We start from the raw sequence: 17,602 nt of genomic DNA on the forward strand, positions 1-17,602 counted from the left end.
TGTGGGGCAAAGTGGAATTTGGATTGAGGACTATTTCTAGAGGGAGTAGTCTGATTTGAGTATCCTCACTATTAATGATATACCAGGCAAATGGGACTCTTTTCAAAAGCACCAAAAATATTTTAAATTGAGTCCTCATCAATTGTGGAGACTCACCCTCTAGCTCACTAGATGCAATCTGTGCAGGGAAGGTCTCCCTATTCCCTAGCTCTCTCCCCTGTACGTAAATGCTTTAGAATATGGGGTGAATTTAGGTGTGTACTCTCTGGGTTATACAGCACTACCATAGAACTTGTATTTTATTCCCAAATGGTAACGTCCCTTAAAAGAGGAAGGCAGGAAAATCTCTTGTTATATTTCATGGACAAGGAACGGTCTGACATCCTTTTATTCCATGACAAGGATTTAGGGAGGTGAGTTATAAAAGTAGGTGCTTCTAGATCTTGCATGAATGTGCTACATCCCACTCAAATTGCACTTGACTCACATGAGTCCTTCCTCACTCTGCTGGAGATGTGGGCAACCATATTGCATATTCCTCCATATTTTAAGGTCCAACCTAATCTCTCCATGTACTAGTCCCAAATATGGGGCTCATGAAAAGATCCCATAGATTAAATTTTGAAGTTACAGCCTGGCTATGCTCCATGATGTCTGGTATCTTCAGGTGCAACTGCTCACTGGAGATGCTGGATGATCACAACTCTTGCTGATGTGAAGTTATGTATTCTCGGGCTCTGGTAAATGCCTATAGTGCCACTATTCTCAACGAAGCATACTAAGATGATGAATATGGCTGCATGCGGAAGCACTGCACAGAAACTTAATCACAAGTCCAATGTTTTTGATTCTATTTTGGGAGAACTTCATGACACCCATTCTACATTGACTGATTTTTCTCTATGCCTAATCCATATCTCCTAGCTTCAAACTAATAAGCACTCTGTTCGTCCCAGCTTTTACCTAGTCACCTAGTCTTTGGTCAGGTCCCCTCGTCCATCCTGCAAATCTTTGTCTATACCACAACTCTATCTGTCTATGTTCAGATATCCCAGTTAAGTAACACTCTTGCATACCTTTCCTGCCTCTTGCCTTGTGCTGGAATATATATAGTTGTGGCTATTGTCTTAATATGTTCAAGCTTCTCTCCCAGCTTCCACTTGTAGACTATCAGTGGATACATGCCCTCTCTTCCCTTAAATTTCTGCTACTGCCAAATGACCTTCTAATGAACACTCACTCCCTCATTATCACTTAATTCCTAGACTCTCATACTCTTAATTTTTATGGCAAGAGCTGTTACCACTCTTGCTGGGATAAGTACTAGACTGCGTCACTCAAGCCACTTACATCAACTCCTTTTGCCTCATCTAGTTTGGTGCATCAGCCCTAGGGCCCAAGGACCAACTCCTACTTTTCACATTTTCCTGGTCCAAGGACAACTTGCTTGGTCACCCTGATGCAGGCCGCATTTGCTTCTCTACACATATTCAGTCTAGGTGTCCATCAAGGTCTTGAAGATAGCTTCCTACAGCAACCTTCCTTTCCTCCACTCAGCTATTCCCCCTCTTCCCACACTGGTAGGTTAGATTCACCCATCTGCTCCTTTGAAGTGGCTCTTATCTTTACCTGTTTTCAGTGGTGGGTAGTCTGTGTACTTTTAGTGTATTTTCAAAATCCTAGAAATAATTATTGAAACAAATGGATATTGGGCTTTCTTGATCATTACTGTTGCATGCCTAACTTACAATACTTGCTAGGTGTCCTAGTGGTAGGAGAACAAAGAACATAGCATTCCCCACATATTCTCTGTTTGTGTAGTAGAAGGTCAGAGCGGTATTGGCTTAATCACTGTGCATTCAGAGATCAGAAGACTTGGGGTTGATTCACAAAAGTCATTTTGGTATCCTTTATTACATATCTCCATATAGTGGAAATGCCTTGCAGAAACAGTCTGTCTGGGCCTTGAATTCCCTGCATCTGTTACAGCAGCACGACTGGGAGGGACACGTCGGTAAGAGTCATGGATCTCCTGTTTCTGCATTGTAACACATAACAGGCTGGTATTTCTCAGGGACATATTAGAGTGATACATGTTGGGTGAGCCTTTAATTAAGTGAGAGAGAAATCACATATTTTTTCTACTTCTATTTTTTGTGAAAACTATGCACATTACGCGGAGAATGCTTGAGCAGCCAACTATGTAAAAATTTAGCCTACATAAGGTAGGGTCTCATGTGCTAAAGTCATGCATAATACTTGCACAGTGTGGTGGACGTTGTGAGCACAGCACATGCAGCAGAAGCACACGTTAGCCTCTACACTCTCAATCCCTGGAGATCGAGGAAGCAGACCATGTATAAAAGTCAAGAGTCAACTAAGAGTCCAGTCCGTATGGGCAGAACTGGCACGCAAGTGATTTTCTATAAAAGTCTCGCCCTTCAGGAAATCCTGAATGCATGCTTCATCATAGAGTTTTCACGATGGAGTCTAGTACTTCCACCGCTGGCTTCAACCTGATCTCTTTCAGGGCGCACAACAGATATTTCATGGAATCCTATTATAAAATGGTTAAACGGATGTCGGAGGCCTACTTACAACAAACTGTATTAGGAGAATATTGCCTTGGCACTGTTTAAAATAAACGTGGACACTGTGTGGGTTCTAATTACCCACGCTTCCTTCCTCACGTCTACATGTTTCAGACTTTCTAGAAGATAATGAGGTTTTCGTCAGGACCAGTATTATCAGGATTGCTAGATACTGCCTAATCCTTAATAGGTCAGAAATTGAGGAATTAGCCCTACTCGCACATCAGTCTCCCTTTCTTACCATGCATAACCTTAATATTTATGGTCTAAATCTTTGGTGGATATCTGTGGAGAGATGAGGAGAATTACCATAACATTTTATTTTACTTCTTAAGCATCTACACAGACCACTTGTCTCTTACATAAACCTTCCACCAAATACCTGTGCATAGGGTCCCACTGCACACGCTCTGGGTAAATATAGCTAAAGGCTCTGTATGAGTCCCGACACTGGCCCACTGTACTAGCTAGTTCTGGGTCATCACTATGTTTCGCTGTATACGTATCATTAATAAGGTAGTCCTGCTGCCCATGCACGGTCTACAGGCACACTCCTTACAGGTATATTTAGATCTTCACTCCTTTTCTTTCATTGACGGAGGGTCAACATTCTTATAGTCACACACTAGTTTTATATCAGAGGAAACGAAAACAGAAAGAAAAACAGGGTTTACATCAGTTCCTTGCTAATATCCTCTGTGATGCACAATTCTGCCTTCTTAAAGATAAAGTTGCTGCTTCCACCACAAGGACTTCTAATCTCTGCCCAAGTTCTCTATTACCCGCAAACCCACATTCTTTTACTAGTACCCTGCTACCAGGAGAAAGTCATATTCCACTCCCCACACTTACTTCTTTAAAGAAACTTTGGGCTCAATCACTCAAACGTCCTCTCTCCTCGACGGGTGGTTTGCAACTATCCAAGTCCATCTACCAATCTTATGGCCCCATGGGAAGATCTCCTTCCACTTTCTTGTTGCATGTGATTGGCTCTTCTGTCAAATCTATTAACATCATTGTGTTGTCATTTGGGCTATTTTTACATGTTCGCACAAGGGACTTCCTGCTCACATGAGACTAGTCATCTGGGATGGTGATACCTATGATATAAACTACATTCAACCCTGCCTCATGTGGACATGATTAACGATCTCAGTAGATATGAAACATTATATGTTCCTTCTTGTTCATTCACCAATCATAAGTAAGCACTCCAGTGCTACCCACTTAGGCTACCACATGTTATTTCCTAGTTCAGTCTTGTTGTACTGTTTGAAAGGCGGAAAACATTTATGACTAGATAAGCATGTGAGTGCTTTGCCAACATGCACTTGTCTGTAAAAAAAAGAGAGACGACACATGGCTTTATTTACTATGGTTTTGAAAGCCAGAAATGAGATTGCCTTACATCATCCTGCTCCCAGTTGCAGATTTGCAATTGCTTATGCCAGGTATGCCCTGGGTGAGAAAGGCACTTCTTGGGCCTCCATTCCTTTCCATAATAGTTGGTTTAATATGTCAGGTTGCGAACATCGAAGTCTGTGGCAAAAGTTTACAAAATACCCTTGGAGCATTACATTTTGGCTCGTGAGTCCATACTCCAGATGTATTTGGGCCGGGTATGCCCCAGGAGGTAATAGAAAGATCTTCCATGCCAGAAAAGGCTCAGAAGATTAAAAGTCTGGGCTCATGTCACCAGTGTTACTTCAGCCAGAGAACGTTATGGCTACCAAACTTGCAGCAGCAAGTGTTGTAGAAGCAGAAGAATCTGAAGTGAAGGGGATACCAGAGGAGAAAGGTGGTGAGGAGGAACATGAGTTGGAGATAAAGTGTGATTCTTCAGATGAAGAGGATGCCAGGCACAAAGCTGGTTCTGAGAGGAGGAGGAAAGCAAAGAAGAGGGTTAGGATGAGGAAAAAGAAAAAGAAAGGAGCCTAATTGTTGAAGGGAAGTGGGAGAAGAAGACGGTAGAATGTCTGAGTTTGGAAATGTCTGTTCAGAAATAGAGGAGAGGAGATGGTCGAAGGAAAGGAAGTGAATCTTGTAGATACTGAAAGGATACAATCCGAAGAAGAGGAAGTCTCACGAGCTAAGAGCTTTACACAGATTACTTTTCAACAGGCTTGGAACAAGTCATCTTCTAAAGAAGAAAATTTCCCAGTTCTGCAGCTCTCCATTAGTAAAAGGCCAGTATAAAAAAGAAGAGATGTAAAAGAAAGTAATGTTGAATGTTATTTGTGAAGTTCTAGATTTGGAGAGATCTGGATCAAATGGTGACCTCATTATGAGATTTATGAACTTCATAATAGAGCCAAAGCCTTCCAAACATAGTAAAAAGGAGCGAGGGAGCTCTGGATCTTCAAAGAAGAAGCAACTCAAAGGCAAGAAATCCAACGTGATTGTTTCAGATGAGTTCAACAGTGAGAGAAATAAAAAAAGAGGACACATCAGATGAAAAAAAGGAAAGTGAGGTGGAGGAAGAGCCCCCTGAAAAGAAAGCAAATAAGGAGAAGAAAAAAGAGAAGGAGAAGCCAAAGAATGTATATAGTTCTTCCCAAGTGCTGGGCTCCTTCAGTTGGATAATTAAGGGCCAGATATAGAAAGCTTTTTGCATGACGCAAACTGCGAAAATCGCAGTTTGCGCCATGCAAAAAGCCTTTTGCGATGCTCATTCACAAATTGCGAGGCGACTCGCAAATAGGAAGGGGTGTTCCCGCGAATGTGGTCGCAAACCAACTCGCGGTTACCACCAGTGTCACACTGGTGGTAACTCATTCGCAAAAGGGAAGGAGTCCCCATGGGACCCCTTCCCCTTTGTGAATGTCGACAAAAATATTTTTTCAGAGCAGGCAGTGGTCCTATGGACCACTGCCTACTCTGAAAAAAACGAAACCAAATGGTTTCGGTATTTTTTTCATTTTGCAACTCGTTTTCCTTTAAGGAAAACGGGCTGCAAAATGACAAAAAAAAACTGCTTTATTTACAAAGCAGTCACAGACATGGAGGTCTGCTGACTACAGCAGGCCACCATCCCTGTGAGTGCAGGGACTCGCTATGGGGTCGCAAAATGCGACCCACCTCATGAATATTGATGAGTTGGGTCTTTGCGACCCCATAGCGAGTCGCAGAAGGTGTCTGAGACACCATTCTGCATCCGTTTTTGCGACTTGCAAATTGCAAGTCGCTCAGACTCGCAATTTGCAAGTCGCAAAAACGGATTTTGCTACATCTGGCCCTAAAATCTGATGAATTGCTGCATCCCTACAGAGAGCATGGTAACCAATCGAATGCCTTTTGTTGAAAGAAACTGTGTTATCAGTAAACCTCAGACTTCTTTTGGGTGCACATTATGTCCATGTTGCTGACTTTGACATCCAGTCTGTTCTATTTGACCTTTACTGCATGCCACTTATATGTGCATAACACTTCTGCTCCAGACATATATTTATATAACCTATGCTCGCCGCCTCAGTTATATGTTTAGAGAGACTGCTGCCTACCTCTGCTACATGTCTATAAAGCACCCACTGCCTGTCTCTGTTATGTGTTATAGACCACTGTTATTTTAGAACATCTGGTTCATGTCAGTGTTATGTGTGCATAGCATCTACTGCCTGCCTGTTGTATGTTTTTGAGCCTCTGCTGTCTGTCTCTATTATATGTGTGCATAAGCTCTTCTGCCTCCCTGTGATATTTAGAGTGTCTGTAACATGCTTTTATCATCTGCATAATTAACATCTACTGCGTACCTATGTTATGTGGTTTAATGCCTCCACTGCTCGTCTGTTTTATGTGTGTACAGGACCTTTACTGCCTGTCTCTGATATATATATATATATATATATATATATATATATATATATATATATTTAATAATTTTATTGCAAATGTTGCAGTGATAATATCAATGGTGCCACAGAAGATGCCATGAATGATGTAATATGGGGGGGTAAATAGATGTGCATGGCGAGGGCGCGAGTTATAGTTATCCCAAGGCACGAGTTATAGTTACTTGAAATAACTCTTTCCATGGTTTTGGGAGAGTAAATTCAGAACCTAACTATAAAATACAGCAACCTTTGTTTTTTCAGTGAATTTCTAAGGTGTTGTAAATGCTAATTCCTAATTATAACGTCCCTGAAACCTTAGTTTTTTTCTGTGAATTTCTATGTTTTTTTTAATGAAGTGGGAAGTTGGCTGCAGGAACTGGCCTGTTGCCAGGCCCTGTGCCCAACCACCTGTATTGCCAATCTCAAGTCACGCACGGCCATTGACCAACCCCCTGTATATTGCCAACCTCAAGCACGGTTGGTTGAGTGTATTTCTTTTTATTTGCCTCTGGATCTGCTGCAGATTTAAACTAGGTCTACACTGAGCCCAGCGGTGGATCTGCAGATCTTGCGAGTGTTAAAAAAAAGTTTTCAGGCATTTTCTTGCCCATTATACCTGCTTTTGCCCTAAAGTAACTAACTCACTAACTAAGTAACTAACTAACACATGCAGGGAGAAGCATTAAATGCTGCTCCCAGCGTGCAGGATCAACTGTTTCATCTGTTTTCCTGCCTGCTGTCAAGTCCACTCCCAATGAGCAGGTGTAGTTTTAATGCTCCTGTCTGCTGGGAGCAGACTTACTGTTTGCTCTCACTTGGCAGGAGCTGTGATAGCTCCTGCCATGAGACAGTAAATTACTATGTCCTGAGGGTGAGCACCTTGGAACATAGGGAGGCGGCCCTGGTGGGTGACAGCCCCCAGGGTCATTAATGGCTCCAAGAGGAGGGCCAAGTGGCCGCCTGGCCCCGCACCTTTCTTTACCGTAGGTTCAGCCCTGGGGAGGTGATAGTCCCTGGGTCAAATATGGCCCAGGAGGGGGCAGCACAGTCCTCCTCACCCTTTAGCAAGTACGGTGCTCCAGGGAGGTGGTGGTCTCTGGGGCAATTTGAAAATTAGGAAGGGGGTCCGCGCTGCAACCCTATTATTAGCAGGCCAAGCCCTGGGGAGGTGGCTGTTCCGGGGACCCAAGCTTGCCTTCAGGAGGGGGGCTGCATTCCTCCCTTCCCCATTATTCATATTTAAATATGGCCCTGGACCCTGGCCCACCCGGGGGGGCTGAAATTGAAACCAGCATTTGTTTTTTTATTTTATTTTTTCCAGGATTCACGCATCCCCCCATGGTTTCGCAGGAAAAAATGTTTTTAAAAAATGCCTTTTGGCCATGGCCAGGACCCTGGCGGACCCCAGCACCAGGCCCATTCCTACCCTGTCCCTATTTCTCTATTTTTAATTTTATGTTTGGCATTCAGCTGAGTCAGAGTCCCAAATTAACTGCCAACACTTTCTGGTTGAAGTGTTGGCAGCCAATCAGATATCAACAAAGGGACAGTTGGATTCGCAGACGATTCGCGTACCTTGATATCTACATTTCTTTAACTTTAAATTTCTCCTAAACTACTGAACATATTTACACCAAATAACAAAACCGGTGCTTTCAGGACTAAGAGCTTCTTTTCTGCTAAATTTTGGTGTAATTCCATCCAGCAGTTCTAACTATAGTCATGTCTAAAAATCCATATGGAAATTGCAGGCGGAAAAAGTGTTTTGGGACCCCACTTTTTTGGGCCCCCGCTTGACAAATCAACCCGTAACTTTCAAGATAGTAGCTGAAGTGAGTGGCATAATAGTGTTGGTTAATTTTGTGAAGATTCGTCAAACAGCGCCAAAGTTATTTCAGTAGGTAATATATATATATTTCCCAAAGATGAAGCATGTTTTGTTTTGATAATAACTTTGGCGCTGTTTTCAACAGTAGTGTACAAGTTACTTTTGCTGCTGTCTGGAAATTTTTGTGGTGATTCATGAAGTGGGGACTGAAAAAAATGGGGGTCTCAAAATGCTTTTTCCCCATTCTATGTCTAAGGGGATTTTGCAATATATAAACACAGCTGCAGCCCGAATCGCTGAACGAAATTACACCAAATTTGGCAGGAAGCTAGATCTTGTTCCACAGATTATGCTTTTGTAAATCTGTTCAGTAGTTTAGGAATTATTAAAAGGAAATAATATTTATGGATGCGGATTCTTTGTGAATCCACCTGCAGGGGATCCGCGCATCCCCGGGAATAGCAGAGCCCTGATTGGCTGGCCATAACCTGACAGGAAAAATGTGACCAACATTTTCTTTGTCGCTTGGCCCAGGGGAGGGCAAAAATATTGTTTAAAAACAAAAAAAGTGTCAGGATAGAGGTACCTGGACCCCATACACTTTAAAGAGTCTCTAAAGGACCCCTGATGTGCAAAAAGTTCCCAATTTTTGTTTTTTGGGCTGATTATGACCACATCCGGATTTCTGCCAGAAGGATGGTGGAAATCCGGCTGTGACCATGCCGGCAGATGGCGGTAAGGTGGCACTGCTGTCAGCAACAGGCCACGACAGTAGACAGTAGAATAATACAGCCTGGCGGTGCTCTGCTCCCGTCCGGTCTCCTGCCGGAGGACCCCCTGGATCCAGGTAAGTGGGTGCTCCGACAGGGGAGGGGGGAGGGGAGTGTTGTGTGTGTGTGGGTGTGTGTGTGTATGTCTGAGCGTGCGTGTATGCGGGTGTGTGTTGCGTGTTGTCTGTGTGTGCATGTTTGGGGGTGTGAGTGCGTGTATGTTGAGTAGTGTGAATGTGTGTCTGTGTGTATGTATGTAAGTGTGTGTGGATGTGTGTGTGAATGGATGCATGCATGCGTGGATGAATGTGGGAATGGGTGTGTGTATGCGTGTGTGAAGTGAGTGGAGTGTATGAAGGGGGGTCTGGAGAGGAAGGGGGTGGTGGAGGGAACCTATGAAGGGGGGGGGGGGGAGGTGGTGAACCCTATCAGTGACAAGGAAGGGATTCTCTGTCAGTGATAGTGCCTACCTCCATGGTTTTCATGGCAGTAAGGGAGCAAGTGATGCCCGCCGGGCTGGAGATTGTTGTCTCCAGCCCGACGGCCGTTACCACCATGGCGGTTGGTGTGGTACATTGGCGGTTTAGCTTTAGCCAAACCGCCAATGTCATAATATGGAGGAAAGTACCGCCAGCCTGTTGGCAGTACTTTGCTCCATATTACCATCGACCGCCGGGGTCATAATGACCCCCATTGTCTCTACACCCTGTCTTTACTATTTGTTTCTAGGGCTTCTTCTGACTGACTCTGGGGTATATTTATTTGGCCTCCCCACTCTGCCAATGTTATATATTAATATTATCATTATCTGTTACTAGTGTATGTTTATTTAGCTGTAGCTAGGTTTTGAGTCCTCTTAGCTTAGAGGGTGTAGGATCATCTCTGCCTCCATTCATCACTTTTTATACAGCCTTATTCAACACAGCTTTAAAACGTTCAAATTCATCACTAAGGCCCTCATTATGACCCTGGCGGTCGGCGGTATTTTGGAGAAAAGTACTGGCAACAGGCTGGAAGTACCTTTCCCCAAAATATGACATTGGTGGTTTGGCTAAAGCCAAACCACCAATGTACCACTCCATCCACCAGGGCGGTAACAGCCGCCAGGCTGGAGACTACAGTCCCAGCCAGGTGGCGTCACTGTCCCACCCTTGGGATTATGACCCCGCCTACCGCCATGGTTTTCACGGCTTCTTTTCCGCCACGAAAACCATGGCGGTAGGCACTATCAGTGACAGGGAATCCGTTCCCTGTCACTGATAGGGGTCTCCCCCACCACCCTCCCCCTACCCAGAGTCCTCCTCCACCCTCCACCTCCCACTCCAGACCCCCGACATACACGCACATTCACGCACCATCATACATACGCATACACACACTCATACCCACATTCATCTACGCATCCATACATCCATTCACACACACATCCACACACACTGACATACATACAAACACACACGCATTCACACAACACACAATACACACACTCACACATCCGCACATGCACACACATACCACACGCAATGCACATCCACTTTCACACACACACAAACATTCACAAACACACAACACCCCTCTCCCCTGTCGGAGCACCCGGCTTACCTGATTTCAGGGGGTTGTCCAGCAGGAGACGGGACGCTGCTATCAGCAGCAGCGTCCGCCAGCAGAACACCGCCAGGCCATATCATTGGTCATGATATGGTCTGCAACGGTCTACTGGCGTGGCACTGCTGCTGGCAGCAGCGCCACCTTACTGCCGTCCGCCGGCATGACCGTAGCCAGAATTCCACCATCCTTCTGGAGGAATTGTGGCTACGGTCATAAAATGGCGGTTGGCTGGTAGCCATGGCGACGGTCTTTTGGCGGCCGTCGCGGTGGCGGTAGGCAGTTTTTACCACCACTGTCATAATGTGGGCCTAAGTGTTGGTGTGATCCACAATGGTCAGTTGAATCAGAAAGCACACGTTTCTTTAGAGTGAAACCTCGTGGCATCTAATTTTTGCTTGGGATTTTCTGTACAGCACATCAATATCAACATCCCAAGTCTACTAACAATGTCAGAAGTTTTGGAAGGTCACTTTTCTTTGGATGATCACTAGAAGAGGAATGCATTTAAAAATAGTCAATTACTTGCTTACATCAATCTCCTTAATCAACTGAGTGGTCTGCAAGAGATCAGTGACTTTCTTCCAGACCGGTATTTCAGAATGGAATGGGTTGGAGCAACCCAGGAGGGGAACCACAAGACCTCTATAAAAAACAGCAGACCAGAGAATTGAACTCGAATCTCTATTGCATGTCAGAATATCATTATCAGAAATATCACATTAAGTAACTAGTGTGTCCTGAATATCATTTATAAACAAATCCTCCCATTGGATGCAGATTTTCTGTTATCAGTGGAGCAATGCTTGTCAACCATTTTTAGGTACTTTTCTATCCGATTATATTGAGACTAGGATTCAGTTCTTCGGTGGTAGGTAAATTGTGGTGAACCACATATATCAGCTTGGTCAAGCTCATCTCTTTCCAACACTACCCCCACACATTAGTGAAGGGAGCTCGAGTTCCTGATCTCCTAGTGTCCATGCTGTTCTTCTGCCCAGCTTCTTGCCCCAAGGTGTAGCCCCCTCTTACTCTCTTGATGCAAGCGCTTGCTAAAAGAACTCTCTGTCTGACTGACTGACTGACTGGAACCAGCCATTGCGACAGTAAAAGAGCCCATATCTGCTGCCGATGGGAAGAGGCAGCGCAATCATTATTGCTGACAAAAAGGCCGATAGATGTTCTCTCTCTCGAGACAGCGAAGGGAAAGAGAGGGAGAGAGCAAGAACATAAAAAACACATTATTGTAAGCCTCACAGGTGCTGGCAATCCAAATAAATGTATAGCAATTAGCAGCATTAAAACAGCTTTAAATAGTGTGGCTGAGCAGATGTGGACTGCATTCAGGGTTCTATAAAATGGAAAGTTACTGCAGATGAGGCTATTAATCAACAGTGGGGAGTAAACTCCCCCTCGTCACTCTCTTTCCTCCACGAAGCAAAATCCTTGTAACGTGAAATAGGCCCCTCATCAGACATGGCGGACGGTGGTGAGTTTCACATCCAAAGCCAATACATACAGGTCAGGTGCAAGGAATTTTGCTGCTCTCAGACTGAACTGGAATGCTCCCTCCCATCCAGACCTTCCCTCCAGATTGAGATATATGAACCTTGTATAACATGCCCAATCTCTATTCAGCGAGAACATAAATCTGCAAAATGCATGTAGGGCAGGTTTGGATTCATCCTTCAGGGAAATTAACAAACAAGCATTGGCAATGCCAATAGGTCTGGCTTTAAAGGAATGCTGTATGATAATGTGAAGCATTACACGTAAATAACATAGGAATGGATGTGTATTTGGGTGGAAGCAAACAACTATAGAATAATATTGGTGTTGACTAAAAGGTTAAGCTGGTCCAAAAAATCCATGTGAGTTAATGACTGCCTTACTCCCATCTGTGCTGCTGCCTGAGAAAAACACTAATATCAAATCTAGTTATTTAGGACACTTTAGTAGCATTACAATGTAATTTGTGTGCCCATGAAAGCCTAGGTTCAGGCAGTTGGATAAATAAATAAAATGATCACAGCTGTGAGGAGGGCAGGCACTTTTTTGTGGAAGAACACAACGTCTGCACAATGAATATATGTGCTCCTGGCTCCCAACATGTGGGAGCACCCTAAACCATTCTCCTGCTGATTCTTACTGACGGGTGCTCTGGCAAGGCCAGCCAATAAAAAGATGGCCAACGGTACAAAGCCTAAAACATCTTTGCTTATTGGTAACTAAGCCCTGTGTTGTTTGGGCTTCAACTTGGTTTATTGCCATTTCCAATGAGCTGGGGCAAGCCATTCATTGCCACATCAGTATCCTCCCTCTATCTTTAGCCAATGAAATGGACTTCTGCACTCTTTACTCATCCGTGACTGGAGTGGCACTAAAAACATATATTTGGATACATGCCCTGGAAAATAATCATGATGCCTTTCCATGAAGTCACCATCAACAAGTAGGTTGAATCACACACATTTTGACATTCAGCCACAATGCTTCATAACAAAACACACCTACGTGATCATCACATCCTTTTAGATTTTCAGATAAGGAACCCAAATTTATGATATTTGGTACAGGTATTCCCTGTTGTCAGTCAGTCCCTTCTGGAACTACAGGAGTGGTGGTTGTGGTATCTATGATGGATGTCGTATTGTTAGGGACAAATGGACAATGCACTTCCTGATTAGTAAAGGGATCCTCAGGTACTATTCAAAACTACACACCAAGTGTTCAGCAGGAAAGTGCTTGGCTCCAAGGTGGCAGTATTTCATTTCAGAAAGCTCATATAGAGCCATTTAAAGATGGCACGCCAAGCGTTCCAAGTTAATATATCCCAATAAAGCTACCATTCTTGGGAAGTGGAAGCCAACTAATATCAGAAATATCTTTGCTCCAGCTGCAGAGAATCAACCTTTGTATTTATGGCGAGCCACCTGCAGTACCAGTGTCTTTGTTACTGCAGCAGACATCAGGACAGAGGCCTACGTTTCTAGCATGTTTGATTTAGAATTGATTCAACATTCATAGTCCTTTCAGTACTTTTGTCTTCATACTGTTGACCTTTATTTTATGCAAAGAACTGGCAACCAAGAATTCACCATTTTTCTTAATGTACCAGATAGAAACCTGTGGCGTGGGAATTTGGGGTGAGAGGCAATACAGAATGAGAGGATTGTTTCTTTCTTGCTACAGCTCCTTGAGTATTTTGTCTTCCTGTGTATCCCCTTTCCCCAGAGGGTCATTTCCGTTCGTTGTATCTTTAGACACCTCTGACCTGCAGAGAGGTATCCTCTTATTTTCTGTACCATTTTATGAGTCACCCCAGCCCTCATAACAAGCAGAATGGACTACAGCAATGCACTCTACACCAGAATCACTAAACAACACCTGAGCAGACTCCAAACAATCCAGAACACCGCAAGAAGACTTATCTGGACCCTTCGTAGGCACACCCACCTCTTTCAAGAAACTCCACTAGCTCCCCATACACAAAAGCGTCTACTTCAAACTCTTACCACACCCACAAGTCACTGCAGAACATAGGCTCTCCTTACCTCAATGCAACATCCACTTCCACTAACCCTCCAGGCACTTCTGCTCTTATATTCTCTCACCCATGCACATCACCCTCAAAGCTTGGAATGACCTCCCCCACCACATATGGTCCTCTGTGTCACTCCTCAAATTCATCAGGAAGCAGAAGACCTGGCTCTTTGATTAACTCGAGGCAAAAAAAAAACACCCACCGGCAAGCACCTGGATACCCTTTATGCAATACTGCATAGTATAGCATAGCAAGCAGGGATATACTTCAAAGGAGATTATATACCACATTGATATCAATGAGACATTCACACAGTCGCCAGGTTATTATAACCTTGCAATTTGCAAATACTTATTTTGTCTTTCCTATAAATAGAGGGAATCCAATGGCTCAGACCACCTCTAATATGCAACCGCTGCTTGCGCAATGAAAAATGCAGTGATGCTCCAAAAGGTCATTCCTTTATTGGACAAAGCAGAAAATGGCCCAAGTCACGTAGAATATTCGGTTGAGCACAGACACCTACCATGATCCCTAGAGGAGAATCTAGAGTGTGCTCCAAATTGGGTCTAGTAGCTTTTTCTAATCCCATAATTACTTTCTCTGGGGTGGGAGCTCAGCTGTTTTCCTTTAATTAGCCTCCAAAATACATTGATTATCCCAATGTTTACTGTGCATTCCACAGGCAGAATAAAATACATGTTTAGGTAGGGAAAAGACGCCCTTACCCAAGAATTTTGATGGATTGCCTATTTAGGGCAAAAACATTTGCTTATCGAAGAGCTCATGCATTCCTGTTCTGTGGGTAAGGTCTGCTAGCCCATATATTTAGCCCTAATGTTGAGGCGATTTGTAATGCCTACAGTGAAAAGCATGCATTACATGATAATATTTATAACAGTGCAGAGGAATAGGAATACAAATAGGCAAGCACTACATAAGAGAAGATAGCACTTTTAATTTTGGTGTCGGTGTTCCATAATGTACAGCCGACACGTGTTTCGCTCATTAAGGGTTCGAAGGCCTGGTCCTGTTGTGATAGTGTTTGCTTTAGCTTCTGGTTTATTGCTGAGGTCTGAAACAGCACGATTAGATACAATTCTTTACATTTTTTAACCTCTTTGTGATTTTGAGGCCTGGGTCCCTATAACACTAACGTGGGTTCCCTTTCCAGAGCCTAGAAAAATCTGGAGAAGTGTCTGTGTAAAAATCCCATTGCCCCCTGTAATAAAATTAAACAGTACTGCTCTGCATGAACTATGTCCTCTATCAAAATTCATACAAGAGGGATACATCTACTTTAGCAAAAAATCCTAGCTTCACAAAGATATACAGATTACTGTATTGAAGATTATAACTGTGACTACAGAGTCAAAGGATCACGTTACATTTCTGTTATGATCCCAGAATGGTGAGTCATTAAGCTTTCCACAAACCATGACTTTGATGTAAAGGTATGCTTGATGGAGCTCCCCTCAATTTGAGGCAGCCTAAGTTGAGAAACGTACAAAATCTAAAATGCCTAGAAATAAAACTATGAGCATGTTACAACTGTTACCAGTGTCTTCGTGACTCTGCAAGTCTGAATATGCACCACAGATTTTATTTCTGATCCATCCAAGGTCACTCTGTTATGTTGGTGACGTATTTACTAAGATTGTACACGTCATTCAACTCGAATCATTTTCTAAAAGTGGCACCCTAGCCAAAACACTTATCCCGCATGTGATTAAGCTACATGGATTCCCTGAAAACATTGTCAGAAACACAAGGCTCCAGTTAGTCTTCAAGGGACGGTACTATTTTAGCAGTGCAAGGCCTCTTAAACTTGCTTCTGCAAACCAGCAGTGGTTCAAAGCAAGCAGGATCATTAAACCCTTACCTTAAGTTGCTCTGCTGCTTATGCCTCTGGCAAATGTCTACACCATCTGTCCCTTGCAGAGTTGGCCTACAATAACTTTATACATACTGCCAAAGGAAACACTCCAATCTTTGTTTCTCAGGCGTACCATCCTGGAAAGCTTCTTAGCAAGTCACCCACCAACAGCAACAATCCTAGCACTTTTGAAAGTACACGTCCTTAAATCAGGGTCATTTCTAGGTTTGCTGAGACCATGACAAGGCAAATGAGAAAGCCAAAGACCATGCTGATAAAAACTGAAGCCTGTGTCATTTTACAAACTCAAAAAATAAAGTTTGGCTCCCAACTGCAAATATTCCACTACCAGCCAGTGAAGAAAAACTGTAGTCATTTCTTTAGAATCCATAAACAGACAAGATGATAAACTCTCTGGAATACATTTAGAACGCCCATCACAGTTTAGTTTTCACTCTGCGTCCCATGTTTAATACTGAAATCAAGGGTGCATTCAATTATTTATCCCATAACTATTGGCAGAGGGCAGGTTCAAAACGCTAACAAGATGAATACAAACATTATGATTCACATAAAGTATTGCGAGTGCTTTGTTCCAGAGTAAGGAAGTCCATGCTATAATGACTAGCAGACCAGAAATAATGACAGTAAATGTTTAGGTGCGAAGAACAAGATTTTCTTTTGAGTTGATAGACATGTGCAAACACAAGACACCCTCATAAGTCAAGGACAGTAGAAAGGCAAGAAGATAGCAAGAAGGGGTAAATCATTAAAGATTTCTAAGCACAAGCCAAATATTCACCGTATCTGGCTTAGGCAATCTCCTGGTGGGTCCTGTGGGAGCGCCAGGGGTAGCGACTGCAGTGGCCTGAATGGATATCGTGATACGCAGCAATCTCAAAGGAGGGAGAGAACCAGCAGTGGTACCATGCACTATGTAGAAGGAACCAGCCTTGGTAATCCCTTGTCCAATGTTCATCTGAGGGGAAAGTGTCTTGATTCAAGATGCTCCTTCCCCAATGCTTGGCAGCTAGTCTGGTCTGTATAGTCCTTTTTTGCAGCTCTCTGGTTGTTGTGACTCTGCTTCCCAGAGGTGCTCTGATCTTTTTATTTCTATGCTTCACTCCTGTGCGCTATGTATGCTCATGTTTCTTATGCTATTCTTAAGAGGTTGAGATGAGCTGCATCAACATCCCTTAAGAAGACCCGTAGTTACCAGGTAACCGTACCATAACACTTTTCTGCAGAAACAAAACACATATACACATACATATTTCTTCTCCAAGGCATAAGTACCCCCCTCAGCAGTACGAACATACGTTCTGTAGTACCTCTCCCACCCTATATGTTGTACCTTTGTTCCTCATTCTTAATGTTTCACATTTCATTTAAACATTTTAAAAGGAATTTTGCTTAAAAAACGTGCTCCATGGAAAGACTCATTATTTATACCGGAATAAGGGTTTGTCCTTTGATTAAAATGTAATATGATCTCTAAATGTAAGTAAAGGGATTTTGTGGCTGCGCAGGCAGACGTCGCTGCTGCTGCTTCAAAGTC

The 17,602-nt window shown here is 43.4% G+C and overlaps 1 protein-coding gene and 1 pseudogene across 28 annotated transcripts in view; one reads left to right on the forward strand and one right to left on the reverse strand.

Annotated features, from left to right (window-relative positions):
* The window catches only part of NRXN3 (neurexin 3), a 1,990,994-nt gene that overhangs the window by 1,371,318 nt on the left and 602,074 nt on the right, over positions 1 to 17,602 (reverse strand). The window lies entirely within an intron of this gene.
* Positions 4,281 to 5,191, forward strand: LOC138258667 (protein DEK pseudogene; annotated as a pseudogene).

Source organism: Pleurodeles waltl, chromosome 9 (assembly GCF_031143425.1).
Source record: "Pleurodeles waltl isolate 20211129_DDA chromosome 9, aPleWal1.hap1.20221129, whole genome shotgun sequence".
NCBI classification, from domain to species: Eukaryota; Metazoa; Chordata; class Amphibia; order Caudata; family Salamandridae; genus Pleurodeles; species Pleurodeles waltl.